The following is a 16382-nucleotide window of genomic DNA, read 5'->3' as shown; positions in this document are numbered from 1 at the left end:
ACCAGTGCTAAGGGCATGTGCTTTGTGTCTAAAACATTGTAACATTGGCTTTTCCATGACTAGTATATTTGATATAATTTTAAGTCCCTAGTAAAGTGCAATATGTATGTCCAGGGCCTCTAAATCAAGTGCTACTAGTGGGCCTACAACACTGGTTGTGCCACACACTACAGTGGCGTTTCAAACATGTCTCAGGTCTGCCATTGCAGAGCCTGTGTATGCAGTTTAAACTGCCATTTCGACCTGGCAAGTGTACCCTCCTGCAAGGCCCAAACCTTCCTTTTTGTTACATGTAAGTCACCCATAAGGTAGGCCCTAGATATCCCCAAGGGAAGAGTGCAGTGTATTAAAAAAGTTTTCCATGCATTTTTAAGCTTAACATGTCCACTATGAAATTCCATTTTTTACTATTGCAAGGACTATCTTTTCCATAGGCTAAAATTGTGGTTGTCTTAAAACATATTTTAAATGTCATTTCCGATTGGAGAAAGATAGAAATATGGAGTTTGGTGTCTCCGGACCCACAATTTAAGAATACATCTTTTAGTAAAGGTGTTTTTTATACTGCAGGTCTGAAAATGCCACTTTAAGAAAGATGGCATTTTTTTACTTTAACCATTCTGCGCCTTAGTCTGTCTCTCCATACACATCTGGGTTTAGGTGACAGCTACATTTGTACATTCTCTCCAGACAGTCACCTACAGGAACAGCTGGGTGTTACTGGGGATACATTTGCATTCTTCTGCATACTGATAGTCGTCCTGAGTAGGGAGAGGCAGTTCACACTTACATCTGAATAGGTTGTACCGTGCCCTCACACAAGGGGCTGGTTACCCCCTATTGGTAGTCTGGAAGCAGGGTTTGGTTTAACGGGTCCTAGTGCACTTCAGAGAATTCTTTTGAAGTTACCCCTACATCAAAGGGCTTTTTGTGTATAAGTAGTGGGCTTCTGACACCATATATTCAGAACACCTCTGGAGTGAGGACATTCTACCAGGAAGAAGGACTGATGTGCTGTCAGGAGGGACTGCCAGTTTGCTGTTTGCTCTGCTGTGTTGGCCTGCTGCCTACTTCTTCCTGCCTGTAAGTGAGAAGTCTTGATCTAACTCTCTACATTCTGCAATCTAGTTTCTCCAAGGGCCTGACTGAGCTTGCCTCCTGTTTCTGAAGTCTCAGGGTTATCAAAGATTTCACCTGCATCTTGCTAACAGCACCTTTGCCCCTCTGCTCTGGGTCCTGCTCTGCCAAGTGGTGCTAAATCCAGTCCTAGGCCCTTGGAGGTGAGTGTGGTGCTGCAACAGAAGAACTGATGCAGTAACACCGGCACGTCACATGGAACCTACGCACCCTGCTGCAGAAATGCCACTTTGTTGCTGCCTGCCCCGAAGCTGGGGACACTGCTCGCCAAATGTGCCATGAATAACCTTGACTTACAAGGCAGCCACAGCTCGGCCTACATAGTACCAATGGCTCAGACCCAGTACTCATTGATTCTGAACATCGACGCATCACTGACGTTGCCCGATCAGGGAACAACGCATCACCTGCAAGCGCAACGCATCCCCTCCTTTGGATCAATGTATTGTCACCGAGCATCGATGCAACAAAGGTACTATCAGTGGATCTACGTGACTCCTGTATCTAGCCCACGCTCGGTTCACAGTCGGACTACACTTTTGGATTTTCCCCGGTCCACTGCGACCAGACAGCTCTGGTTGAAGCTATTGTCTTCTAAGCACCGCATTTGTGTTTAATCTTTGAAAATTCATAACTTGACTTGTGTATTTTGGATTTTTAACGTTTTGGTCTTGATTGACTCAGATAAATAGTGGCTATTTTTCTAAACTTGTGTGGAGTCAATTTGTGGTGTTTTCAATGTGTTGCTGTGTGTGTACACAGATACTTCACAAATTGCTACTTTAGTTTACCCTGACGGCTCTGTGCAAAGCTACTTGAGGGTGATTACAGGTAAACGTTTAGTGTGTATCTTACTTGCCCCGACTAGGATTCTGGTCCATACTTGGACAGAGTACAGACCTCTGCCAACTAGAGACTCAATTTCTAACAATAAACAATTAGTTTTGTGCCTTTTCTGGTTGCTCCACACTAAAGAAGTTTCAGGTTTGTGTATGTGTACGTTTGCATGCTCCAACTTTCCATTTGTAGCAATTTCAGCCAATTGAAGTGAATGGCAGCTTTAAAAATTAAACATTAAACAACAACGGCTTACACATGTACCTATCAGAAAACAATGGCAACCTAACCACGACTGATTATGCAGTTTAAAGTAATTTTCATAGACTGGGTACCCAATAGCAAAATACAGACGATCTTTCAAAATCTTGCAGCAACAAAGAGGATATCTGTTTTCATCTGATTACAAAGCCTGCTGCACAGAAAAGTAAAAAGATAAAAATTGTCTTTATAGCAGCAGCATTTCATGTGCTGGCACATTTTTAAGCTACATAAGGGTTCTAGTTTTTAATTAGAACCTTCTGATTTTCACATACAACTGTTATGGCAAGAAAGCATAGTGGTTTGTGGGCTGTGACAGCCGCAGGACAATGCTCTTCAGGCTCCGAATCACTTGGGATGATGTCTTCCAGCTGGAGACGAATCAAAATGCTGCATATTGGCATTGTGCAGTTGTATGATATAGAGTTAAAAGAAGTACCAAAATATTAGGACAGGTAGAACAAAAATCACGTCTTTGTACATTTAAGAGTGAATGTTATTGTGATATTATTTCTATTCTTCATGCATGTTTGTATGTCAGAATATCAAAGGTGTAGATATTATGCTTCATCAATATTACAGACAAAATATTGTCACCCAAACTATTGTCAAGGTAAATATAGGCAGGTTGGTCTAGATTGTCACCTCTTAGCTCCATATCTAAATACCTTGCAGATATCTATAACACCAAGGTATACATTGGTAGCGATATGGCTGGTAAACCTATACTTACCTTGACACAAAAGATGCTGTTGTGGTAACAACTGCCATGGTGCTCCATATTGTAAATACGGCACAACCATGGTGTCATTAAGGGGGCACAAGGGGATGCCAGAAAAGTGGTGCATCGCGACCGATGCGCCACTTTTTTGTCAATATGCCCCTTAGTTTATTAGTTAAATATTGCTATACCACCTTGCCAAAGTGCGCATCAATAAATAAAAACGCTCCTATTGCATGCTCCCAAGTGCAAGAAAGGCACATTTTTGGAATGAATGCAAAATAATCTCATATGCTATGTCCATGTATCCAGTCTTATGGCCAAATAAAATTCCACCCCATGAACAATTTCAGTAATAGTTATTCCTTATTAATAACTATGGACGCTTTTATTGAAGATGGATACTTTTGTGCAGTTGCATTTTTGTGATGCTGTATTCGAGACTAATTTACTGAACCACCTGAGTGTATTCTTGGTCTATTGGTTAACACGAGAGTTTTTGTATTTGGTGACATATTTAATATATTTTCAATTGGGGTCAACCTCTACTACACTGCAGCCATTCTATTGAATTGTATTTTCAACTGGAATACCCCTGTCAGAAGTGGAAAACAGATCAAATGAAAAGCTGAGAGTCACATACGCACCATTAACAGCTGCCACCAACCATAACATAGAGAAATGTTCTCCTTTGCTGTTGCTCTTTGACACAGAGCCTCAATTTGAAGCCTTTAGAAGGTAAATTATTCTGTGAGATGCTGGACAACCAGCAGAGAATTTTCAAGAGTGCGAAGAGTCATATGTAGCTTGTCCCTGCTCTTTGTGTGTGTGCTTGTTTGTGTGCATGTGTAGTGTGTGTGCAGAGATATGTTGTGTTTTTCAATGTAATATACCACTGATCTGTTTGTAAAATAATCATGATATCAGTCACAGTAACTTTTATTTCAGTTAAAAACCATTAAAAGCATATTTACAGATTATATGTTACACAAGGCTAAAATCAATGCAGTGCATACACAATAACTCTTTCTAAAAAGTACAATTAGTTAACATGAAAAAGAGAAATAAGATAAAACCATGAATTAGTATAAACATTGTAATTAAAAATGTCATACCCATCTTTTCCTGTGCAAGTCCTACAGCTAATAAATATCAACTCAGACCAAAGACTATGCACTGGGTTGTATCATATTTTTAAAATTGTAATGCTTCTAAGTCAGTGCTTAATTTGTGCTTGTTGTTTCAGATGCGGAGCACTGGCACTTATTTGTTAGGGAAGGCACTTATTTTTCTGCCTTAAGCATTTACTGCGAGCAAAAGACACTTATGGGAAAGACGGAGGAAGAGAAAAACAAAAAAGGGTCACAAAGGGAGAAAGCAGAAAGCTGCAAGAGTGAGCTGAAAGGGCAGGGAGTGCCTCTAAATGGAGTGAAGAGACCGAGAGGGCTTCAGGATTACGCTGCTTTAGTATTCCGTGTTCGCACATTTAATTGTAGCAGCGGCATGTTTAAGAGAAGCGTTTAGGGCACCAGCACCTTTTTATTTACAAATTAAGCACTGTTTTAAGTGTTCCATAAACTTCACGTTACGGCAGGCAGATTGGGTGAATCCATTTCCTTGTGAGCTTGTCATCTGCCATACAGAAGAATAAAACATGTGCAAAGTTTTTGGTAGTACCCAAAGTGCATAAAGGGCAAGTAGAATCTTCATCAGCATTATTAAACGACTTCCACCTTGCAGTAAAAGCATTGACTTGAAGAGTTTCAAAGCAGAATTTCATTTGTAATATTTTTGCCAAATGAGGGGGACAGCATCTAAATACTCTTCAAAACTTGGTTTTGGCATAATGGTAAGGAATTGTGTGGCCAGCTTGCCTCGTCTGGGTTTTGATGAAGAGTGTTCAAGGCATACTCCAAGTATATCTGCTTCCATTGTTTATTTGAATTTGATGTTAATGTTTGGGATTGCTCCAGTAAGAAAGTGGATCAAGTTTGCCAATCAGGCCTAGAAATGTCGAAGCCATGGGGAAGGGCACGGACCTATCAAATTCCAATAATTCCAAGTCCCTCTCTGTAATGTGCCACTTCCTGTGTGGGCCATAGTGTTATCCAATAAAGCATAGGTCTCAAGTTGTTATATGCTCTATTTGTATATTATTGAGGCCCTGGTACATTGGTATTAGTGGTGTAGATATGGGGAGGCCCAGTAGCCCCCTTATGAACTTATTTTCACTTAATGTAAGCTGGTTAGGGCTGTCTATGCTCCACAGCTCGGCCCCATACAGAACTGCTACTTGTGATTTGTGCTCATAGACCTCAAGGGCTGGAGGGATCCTTCTGGATGTGTGGGCTTGATATTTATATATAATAGCCATTGAGCTGTGGGCGAGGAATGATTTTGCTTTATTTATGTGCAAAAGTCATGATAGCCTACGATCAAGTGTTACACCCAAATATCTAAACTTTGTTACATGCTCTAGTTTTTGCTCTTGAAATGTAATTTTTCTATTAAACGTCTTGCGGGGTTTAATAGCAATATATTTGCTCTTGCTAGCGTTGATTTCTAGGCTTTTTTCAGCACATCATTTATTAAAGCTATCAAGTAATTTTTGGAGACCCTTCGGCGTTAAGTGACACCAAAATGGTGTCATCAGCAAAAGGTAATGCTGGAACAGGGGCCTCATAAAGCTGTGGGGAATTATGGCTACACTCTTTGAGATAATCAACAACATCATTAACATAGAGTGAGAACACAGTGGGTTCAAGCACGCTTCCCTTCCTCACTCGCCTTTTGATGAGAATAGATTTAGCAAGTTTGCCACATGGATCCCAGTGGACCCTGGCGGACCTTGATTCAGCCTGGTTATCTAGGTTAGAAGATCATCAGGTATGCCTTGGTTTTTCAAATTGACCCATAAGCGATCTCTTTGGATGAGGTCAAAAACGCCTTTAGGCCAACAAATGTAACATACATGTGCCCTCTCCTTGATATGATGTATTTCCACAGGATGCAGAGAAGCCGGAGGACCTGGTCAGTTGTACTTATATTAGTTGTGAACCCTGCTTGATAGGCTGCAAAGATGTTGTTTTTGTCCATCCAATCATTCAATTTACTCAAGACCTGCCTGGCTTATAGTTTTTATAGTGTGTCTGTAACGCTTATTGATATATAATTGCCAGGATCCTGTTTACTCCCTTTTGTTATAGATGAGAACTATTTTGGCCCCTCTCCGTGTGGAGCGAACTGGTGCTCCCGAAGCCACTGCAATGCTAATCACATTTTCTTAGAAATGTGGCCTCTAGTTATCAGTGATTTGCACCCTGTTCAAATAGCAACCCTAACTCAGTCAGGGTAAGGGAGTCACACACCTAAGATAACCCTTTCTCACCCCCTTGATAGTTTGGCACGAGCAGTCAGGCTTATCTCAGAGGCAAAGTGTTAAGTATTTGTACACACAAACACACACATGCACACACACAGTAACACAGTGATAACACCACAACATTACTCCACACCAGTTTAGAAAAATTGCCAATATTTATCTGAACAAAACAAGACCAAAATGGCAAAAAACAACATTCACGAGCAAAGATACACATTTATAAAGATTAAATCTCAGAGAAGTGCTTAGAAGCAAAATAGGTCCAACTGGTGCTATCGTGACATCATTGACGGAGTCATTTCCTACAGTCCAATGCTACTCACAAGGGAATGTGGGCGGTCACAGAGTCACACGCATCCCAGGTACAGTACCTTGGAAAACGATGAGGAAGCAAAGGCTTTGCATGGAGTCAAGAATGTGAGGCGTCACTGGAGCCGGTGCGGCATCAGTTCCTTACTACCACCGGAGAGGTGAGACGTCGGTTTCTTACTGCAAGGAAGGGGAAGTGAGGCATTGGTTCTTTACGGTTGCAGGGGAGGTGATGTGGCGACGGTGATGAAGAATTGGTTCCTTAGGATCTGGAGTGGTCAATGAATCCAGCAGGTCAAGAAGTGCGGCATCAACTTTGTGGTGTTGCGATCAAACCACAGGGCCACAGGGGAGTAGCGGGGTCGGAGTTGGGTGTCTTGGACGTCGGGCCACAGTACTCAAGACTCATGCTGTGGTGGGACTTCAAAGGTGCTGCAGCGGTGTCCGGCCTGTGGCGTTGGTTGTGGTTACTGCACTCAGCAGGGACCATGGCTCCTCCGTAGCCAGCAATGCAGAGTCAGACAGCAGTTCCAGTTTCAAAGTCGCTCTGAAATCGATGCACTTGGTTTCTTCTTGGTTTCACCAGAACTCACTTCCAAAGGCCCAGGGACTGGATTTGGCACCACTTGGCAAGTCACGACTCTCAGCAAGAAAGTCCAGGTGCTGGCAGATGAAGTCTTTGATGTCCCTGAGCCTTCTATCAGGAGGCCAGCTCAGTACAAGTCCTTGGAGAACCTTGGAAAGCAGGGTGTAGAAAGCAAAGTCCAGTCCTTTCACTTCCAGGACAGAAGCAGCAGGCCAGCACAGCAAAACAACAGGCACAGTGACAGTCTCTCCTACAGCATCAAGCTCGTCTTGCAGGCAGAACGTCCTCGGTCCAGAAGTGTTCTGAAGTTGTGGTCTCAGAGGCCCAATACTTATACTCATGCCTGCCTTTGAAGTAGGCAAACTTCAAAGGAAAGTCGTTGTAGTGCACAAGACCTTGACTTTCCTGCCCTGCCCCCAGAGACACTCCAGGGGGTTGGAGACTGCTTTGTGTAAAGACAGGCACAGCCCTATTCAGGTGTAAGTGTCAGCTTCTCCCACCTCTCTAGCCCAGGAAGACCCATCAGGATATGCAGGGCACACATCAGCTCCCTTATTATGACAGTCTAGAGTGAATTCACAAACAGCCCAGCTGTCATCCTGACCCAGACATGTATTCCACAGACAGGCAGAGGCATAGAATGGTTAAGCAAGAAAGTGCACACTTTCTAAAAGTGACATTGTCCAAATTACAATCTAAAAACCAACTTTACCAAAATATGTATTTTTAAATTGTGAGTTCAGAGACACCAAGTCCATATCTCTATCTGCTCCCTTTGGGAAATTACACTTGAAAGTTACTTCAAGCCACTCCCCATGTTTACCTATGGGGAAGATAGGCTTTGCAATAGTGAAAAACGAATTTAGCAGTATTCCACTAACAGGACATGTAAAACACACCAGTACATACCCTACCTTTTAGATACACTGCACCCTGCCCATGGGGCTGCCTTGGGCCTACTTTAGGGGTGACTTACATGTAGTAAAAGGGAAGGTTTGAGCCTGGCAAGTGGGTGCACTTGCCAGGTCGAACTGGCAGTTAAAACTGCCCACACAGACACTGCAGTGGCAGGTCTGAGACATGTTTACTGGGCTATTCAGGTAGGTGTCACAATCAGTGCTGCAGGCCCAGTGGTAGCATTTGATTTACAGGCCCTGCCACTGTACTAGGAAATTACTAGTAAATCAAATATGCCAATCATGGAGAAACCAATTACCTATACAATTTAGGCACACAACGCTTGCGCTTTAGCACTGGTCAGCAGTGGTGAAGTGCCCAGAGTACTAAAGGCAACATAAATAGGTCAACAAAGATAGTAGGAAGAAGGCAAACAGTTTGGGGGTGACCCTGCAAAAATGGCCGAATCCAACAGATTTACATAAGGTTCTCATCCATCTTTGTCATGCCTAAATAAGCCCACCGGGATTTTGTCGAAACCAGGGGTCTTTCCTTGCCTAATGGCATCAATGGCCTCCACCATTTCTTCTATGCTAAAATGAACTGTGTATTTGTGCCACTGTTAGAGTGAGTATTTGGAAACCAATGTAATTCTTGGAAATGCTACATGGGTTCAGAATATAGATCACTGCTATGACGGATTCAAGTAATGGGGTCAATATAGTGCTCCGTACAAGTGGATGCATCTTTGCTTCCATGAGCAACTATTTTCCAAAAGGTAGTTGTGTTTTTACAGTTAGCTGCTTGGAGCAGGTCATTCCAGTTTGTCTCTTCCCAGCTCCTTTTGGTTCTAGATTACACTTTTTTTAAGTTGGCCCTGGCCTCGCACACATCTAGTACATTTTTGGTCTTTAACGCTTTAAGTAACAACTTTTTGGCCTCTTTACAGTCCTTCGTATACCATGGGTTGCATGAGGAATCCTTTCTAGTCCCTTGCCTTTTCTTTTGGGCTTACAACTTTGTTAGGTGTGGCTTTAGACTTGCAAACAAGGAGTAGTGGATGTCTATCATTGGTATTTCAGACGAATGTTGTCAACAAGTGGACCCATTGCATCAGAGAGTACATTGTTGATCTTGGCCATAGTCTCTAGGTTGTTCAATATAGATGGCCACTTTACCGACCTATAATTATTTCCTATGGACGATTGTTTTGGCAGTGGACCCCTGTCAAGTGGCTGTGATTCTGGGAAACACCTTGACATCGATAGAAATAGCTGGAAATTGTCACTGTCTTCTCTACTGTCTATTTTAAAGGCAGTTATCCTTTTCCATGTTGCTACACTGTGTAGAATATAGTCTATCTTTGATCGAACACGGCCCCTTTTGAATGTATATAGGCTGGGATTGTTAGAGCCAATCCTGCAATTGTATTCTCACAGACAGGGTTCTGGTGTAAGTTGCTACTGTACATGATGCCTCTTGCTGTGTCCTCTGCCTCCATAATTGATTGTAGCCCATATATTGGTTCATACATGCAATATAAAGCATCACCTATGATAAGTGTATTGTTGGGATCTATGGGGTTGAGAGCACTATCTAGTGTTTCTATGACCTGAGACTCCAGATTGCTTCTCCTCTGTCTTAAATACATGTTAAATAGGTGTAAAAAGGTTCTATTGTGGGTGCTTACACCTACTCCCAGAATATCAGGCGAATCTTTAGGATGTACGTTGACAGAAACATTTAGAAAATAATTTATCCATAGAACCAACCCTCCTGATGGTCTACCATGTGATAAGAGCTGCATTAATTAAAGACATTACACCCTAACTTATGTGGTGGATCAAATAGCCAGATTTCCTGGAAGAGGCAGCGGTGATACTGATCGATGTACTCAAGCCAGTCTGGGTCCATTAGCTTGTACCTTATTCCTGCAAAGCACTATTCCGTAACTCGCAGATGACAGATTTTTATTTTATGAAGATGGGTAAGCAATTAACACAGATAACCTTTTGTTACTTGCAGTTCATAAATTGTAATCTTTCTAATATAGCACAGTGAGTTATGAAGGACATGTGGCTACTACATCTTATAACCCTCACAGTCTTATATAACACATCCTACACACTGATTTACACACATATGAATTATTGTTAATGTATAATGTCTATGTGTAATGTAAAGTGCTCTGACACCCTGCATTGGGATGAGAAGTATTATAGCGGTATAAAAGAAATAAAACAAAACAGTGCCATTTACATTGTTATTTGTGCAAATACTGGGACAGACCAACACATATGACATTTTTAAAGTGCATGCATATTTCTTATATGCTGGGACTGAACAAAGTCAAAAGCATGCCTCTCTTAAGTGCTTGTGAAGTGAAAACAAGCTGTGAGCCTTTGTTTCCCAGCTAGGATATTCCAACAAATGGAGGCCTGCTGGCCCTTGAACTTTGGTCTTTGTTATGGTCCCAGCTGGATTCTGATAACAACCCCCTCTCCTTGCCTACACCTTGCTACTTAAAAGGAAAGCAGACAACATGCAGGAGAAGCTGAATGTGTCTCAGGGCCTGATTACGACCATGGCGGAGGGGATTACTAAGTCACAAACGTGACGGATATGGCGCCCGCCGTACTACAAGTTTCATTATATCCTATGGAACTTGTAATACAGTGGACGGGATATCCGTCACGTTTGAGGCGGAGTAATCCCCTCCCCCAAGGTCCTAATCAGGCCCTCAGTGTTTGAAAATTACTACCAGGACAAGTTAAGCATATTTCTCTGTGGCCCAAGGTTTTGGTAGGGTAGATGGCGTCCAACCTGTGAAAAACGTGGGTAGACGCCATCTACCTACAGTATGTGTACCCTCGTCTTGTGCTGCAGGGGACGAGAATCTATCTACATCAAGGGTAACAGTCAGGGAAAGGAGCTTAAGTTAATCGAGTACATAGCTTTTTTCTAATTTTGTGATGTGAGCTCTCAGAAATATTATGCGTATGCAAAATAAACCAGATTCCGAGGTCATATTGTCGAAATGTGGTGTTCACACGTTAATATTTTTTGTTAGCTAACAAGGAACGAACAGCCTTTAAGACCTTAGCATGCACAGCAGCTTGGCAGCGTGGGCTACTCGAAAATCTTTTTGGCCCTGGGCTGTGAAACATGCTGAAATCAGAGGCACTTCAACGAGAAATGAGTGAACAAGCAAACAAAAGTGCTGACCAGGCCTCCCACCTTGCTGTGCGTTCCATGGGACTTAACATATTAGGGCATTCAGAGCTGCAACAACAAACGATTTAAGTGAGCAATCTTCAGTCCCCAGGCAGATGCGCTTCCCGCGCTTTAATGGGCCCTACCTGCTTTCGAAAACCGTCCTCCAGCGGCGAAGGCCCGCGATGCTGGGAAGGCTCTGAAGTTATCCGCCTGCAGAAGAAGGGAAAAAAAGCTGTAACAAACGGCTTTAATAGAAATGCTTCCTGACCTGTGCTTTGTTTGCTGAGCGGTAAAACACAAGCTAAGCAAAAAAGTCCATGCTGCCTGTGTCGGCCAAAAGTACTTCCTACCGAGATGCAATGCATTCAATTTATCACCCATAAAGCTGCCAATTAAAAATGCAAACAGAACCTGACTGCGCGAGGAAGCGAGTTGGCGAGTAAAGCGCACGTCCTTAAGTGAGGACGACCCTTATTAGCCTTTTAAATTCGAAAAATATACAATGCACTCTGGTTTTAGTAGCTGCCTCGAAAATGTGCCAGGGATTATATTTCCTTTCGATGTCTACAGACCATAAGCAGTCATAGAGTTTAGGGTAATGAGTATCGCGGGTTGGAGGGCTTGGCTAGACTGTCAGAAGGGTTATAGAGAAGGTAGGGACCTTTTCTTTGTGTGACAGAAAGGTGCTATGGTGATATACAGAAGTACACCAGAGCCTCCTGGCCACGTTGTAGGTGACACCAGCTTGATTTATATGCCCACTGGTAGCTGGAAGACTGCACACTACGGTGATTTATGTGCACCAGCGCTGCAGTAGCTTGGAGTCCATGCACCACCCAAAGCCCTGTGACATGCTGGCAGCAGGATAGATATTCCCTTTTACAAGAATATGAGATCGAGTCGTGTTTCCGGAAATAGACTCGCGAGCCGCCAAGGTGAACAGCCACGTCTTTCCCAAGAGCCAACCCCAGTGCTGCAATGCTATGGAATTCTGTAAGATCTCGTACGCCTGTCACAGGAGCAATGCAACACTCTGCATAAAATGGAAAGAAGTTTAGCCATTTTGTAAGATGCATCACTGTCCCACAGAAGGTTATGAGCTGTTTATTTTCAAACAAGAGGGGGAATTCTGTCTGAATATGTACCTGATGTGAGTAGTCAAACCAAAGCTTGTAAAGTGCATGTATGTTGGCCGGATAGAAGATCTGAAAAGGGCCGCTCCTTTACTGTAGAGTTCGTTTTTTCCCTTTTTCTTTTTTTTTCCAAAGGTGCACCTTGGTTTTTGGTTCAATAACTGTGTTAAAGCTTGATACTATGGCAGTGTGGTATTGAGCCATAAATGAAAAACCCTTGCACTTACACATGCAATTGCTTGTTGGTGATATACAAAATATTTTTCTTTCACTAAGTTTAGAATATTTACATTTTTTCCGGAAGCGAACCTTATATTGAAATCATGAAGACTGTGAGCTGCTATTGGAATACGGGTGACCACAAAGTCTAAGAATTCTGGATAAAATGGGTATCCAGTGAACTTTTCAAACCGGAACAGGATCCCGCCTGACCCTTACAGTTCACACGTTTTCAAACTTGTGAGAAATCTGTCTTGTGCTTCTACGGTCCTCATTCCCCAGAAAGCAGCGAATGCCAGTATTGAAATAAACGTGGAAGGGATTGCAATGGTAAAAATGGGCCCATATTTAACTTCAAACACTTGTGCTATCACTAAACCATTGAACATTAAGTAGCATAAAATATAACATAACATAACATGTTTACCATGTAATTTGCCGTTTCGATATTCATAACTCTCTTACTAAGCCAACATAACCTCCCAGGTCCAGAAAAATGGAAATGAGTGTACACGAAGGATTTAAAGTTACATTTTGATGTTACATGAGTTCTGAAAATGTAATGACTTCCCAGAAACAGTAAAGGACTTGTGAATACTTCTTCCATGTACTGTAACACTAGGAGGACAACATTGACTGGACAAGGCTGGGGGAAGAGGAATGCATAACATGTTTTTGAGAATCTCGTTTTTTCACATTGAAAACCCTCCTGTTATTTACTAGTGCTCTGTGTTTTTCATTAAAAAATAAATATTTAAAAGAGGTGGTTCCTCCATTATGCCTCCCTTCCAACTCACTCCAGATTCTTCCACAAAATGGCAGCTTCGCCTGACTGTTTTCATTCTTACTTGCATCAAATGCAGTTACAAAGCTGGACACTGATGAAACACATTGTGTCAGAGTTGTGCATTGTGAGTGGAATGGAACAGAAGTAAGACATGGTCATATGTAATCCTTCAACAGCAATCAGAATAGTGGAATTATTTCAGCGACCATGCCCGAGCACACTGGTTAGAAGACCCTAGGCCTCAAAGTAAACATGTAATGGTATCAACCCAAGAGAGTTAGGCTGTATGTAGATTACCAGGTAGGGCTTGCCAAAATCTCTTTGGAGCATCTTCAACAGTAAAACAGGTCCTCATGTGATATGTGTCTTCAATTATCAGATCAGTGTGAACATGGTCTGATTATGGAATCAACCATTAATTCTTAGTTATTAACAGAATGCCTGTGGTCCATTCGATCACTCACTACATCGAAGGTGGTGCTCGCCGTGCGCCTATAACGTCCTTTCCTGGGACCGCTTGGTACAAGTGGTCGAAGGGAGACGGTCTTTTTATGGTAGCTCGAAGTGTGGGACGTGCGCAATTAGCGCGATAATAGGCACTCGCCGATCCTCAGGTGGAAGGTATCACCTCCGCAGGCCCGCGGTGCGTTTCAGGCCTCGGTATGGTTGCTGTGTGTGCCACAGCTGAAAGAGATCACCAGAGTAACTTTCTGTTACCTTTCTCCTGGCTGTCTCCTATGCCCTTGTTTTCTCCTCCTCTTTGTCTCCCTTCCTCTCCCTCCCTCCTCTCCCTCTCCCTCCCTTCTTCTTTCTCCCCCCCTATAAAACTGCTTTTTTTCTGTTCCGCTTTTTCTCTTTATGTTAGCATTGTGTCTAGCCTCTATCCGTTTGTTGTCTTTCCCCCTCTCCTCTCTTCTCTTTTCTTCCCATCCCCCACCCCCCTGCTTCCTTCTTCCTCCCCTTGTTTCAAACTCCCCCTTTTTTCCCCCACCTTGCCCTCCTCCACGTGTTCCCTCCTTCCCCCCTCTTTTTGTTCCCTCTGTCTGATCTCTCCTCCTACTTTTTTAATTCCTTTTTCTCTTCCTCTTTGCTGCATCGCGCGACGCAGCCGCTGGGAACTACATTTCCCAGCGGCCACAGTCGACACGTGAAGCCTCCGGGCTCCAGACTCCGGCCGGAGGCCTCCCGCCCCGCCCTCCGCAGCACACGCCTGCCTTCAGCCGGCGATCTCTTTCAGCTGTGGCACACACGGCAACCATACCGAGGCCTGCGGTGGTGATACCTTCCACCTGAAGATCGGCGAGTGCCTATTATCGTGCTAATTGCGTGCGTCCCACACTTCGAGCTACCATAAAAAGACCGTCTCCCTTCGACCACTTGTACCAAGCGGTCCCAGGCGAGGACGGTATAGGCGCACGGCGAGCGCCCCCTTTGATGTAGTGAGTGATCGAATGGACCACAGACAGCACAGATAAGATTCTTCTTCTCCACCTCCCCTTTCCCTTATAATTTTTTACCTGTTTTTTACTATTAATTGCAGCCATCTCATGTGACTACTATCCTCATAATGCAGTATCTCTGTATCCATGTATTACTGAAGGTGGATTCCTAGTGGGAATCTCGCCCACTGTTCTTGTTCTTTTTCTTATCTTTATCTACCCTACCCTTGGGTTATACTCTCCCCTTTTCTTCCCTTCCCCCATATTTGATATTCCTCACCCTTTCTCCCTATCTGTTTCCTTCCACGTTTTTCCTTAGTGTTTGACTATAAGGGGACACTCCCCCTCCTGGATACCAGAGGCCAGTAGCCTCTAGGGAAAGGGTAAGACTATGTAATTCCCTGCAGTGGTAGGACTGCCTACTTGCCTACTTAGATTTACTGACTTTGTCACCTTGTGCATGAATATTGCCTACGATGAGCATATGTATTTTGTGCACGTATGCATCCCCCTGACATGTGTGTGGTTGGTTGGTTTGACTTTGCAGTGGCGTGTGTCACGATTGTTATAATTATCTGTTTATTCTCTACAGGCCGCCTCAAGGTAATTCCTTGGGTAAAGTAGACCTTTTACATTACACCTCTTAAATATTTAATTAGAGTTGTCTTCCTCCAACGTGAGGCTTAGGGATCCTATGCCCTGATAAATGCCCCGAGACCACTTTTGGCTCACTCCTGAGGGCAGAATCATGTTGGCTACTGTTTGATAGTTAGGTGACCCTGTGAGTCCTTGTTCTCACAGAGGTGTCCCAACCCCCCTTTTTAATCACACCAATCAGACACCATCATTAAAATTGTCACTTCTCACAGGTGCCTGCTTAGGTGTTCTTAATTCTTCAATAGATTAGCTGGATCCTGATCTTTCGAGAACATAAGTTTATTTACGCGCTCCCTCCTGTTCCTTTAACAGTGAGGTTGAGTCCGCCCAGGTGTCACTGTCCTCCCTGGGTGGGGCTAGGTGGTCAAATGATGAAGCATGACACTATATAGTGTGTGAGACCACATAGCCCGTAAAGGGATTCCCCCCCCCCTTCTTTTCCTTTTCTCCCCCACCCACACACATCCCAGTCTCTGACTGACCTCTCACTGAACTCACCTATCCAAATAGGAACACGTACAACCAAGGGCAACAATGGTGCCCTTGACGTCTTTTCTATAGATCCCCGTACTTCTTTGTGTGCTTTTGGTTACAGATTTAGGGAGCTAAGTACGGTTGGGTTCCTTCATTAAATGTCCCTCCTCCTCCCTTACACTCTCTCTATGTGTATTGATTAACAGAATGCACCACATTTAATAGCGCAGGGTGAATATATGGTGGAAGATCCCTGACCACCTCAGGCTCCGCCCACTCCTCCTCTAAACAGAGCTAGCCCAGTTGAAGTTCAGAAGAGGTGTAAAA

The 16382-nt window shown here is 43.4% G+C and overlaps 1 protein-coding gene across 6 annotated transcripts in view; it reads right to left on the bottom strand.

The window, feature by feature from the left end:
• The window catches only part of LINGO2 (leucine rich repeat and Ig domain containing 2), a 3618115-nt gene that overhangs the window by 2433094 nt on the left and 1168639 nt on the right, over positions 1-16382 (bottom strand). For all 6 annotated transcript variants that reach the window (XM_069240594.1, XM_069240603.1, XM_069240567.1 and 3 more), the window contains one exon: positions 11490-11556. The gene's annotated coding sequence lies outside the window, so the exon portion shown is untranslated. The remainder of the gene's footprint in view (positions 1-11489; positions 11557-16382) is intronic.

Source organism: Pleurodeles waltl, chromosome 1_2 (assembly GCF_031143425.1).
Source record: "Pleurodeles waltl isolate 20211129_DDA chromosome 1_2, aPleWal1.hap1.20221129, whole genome shotgun sequence".
Taxonomy (NCBI): Eukaryota; Metazoa; Chordata; class Amphibia; order Caudata; family Salamandridae; genus Pleurodeles; species Pleurodeles waltl.
This window is presented reverse-complemented; position numbering and strand designations above follow the sequence as displayed.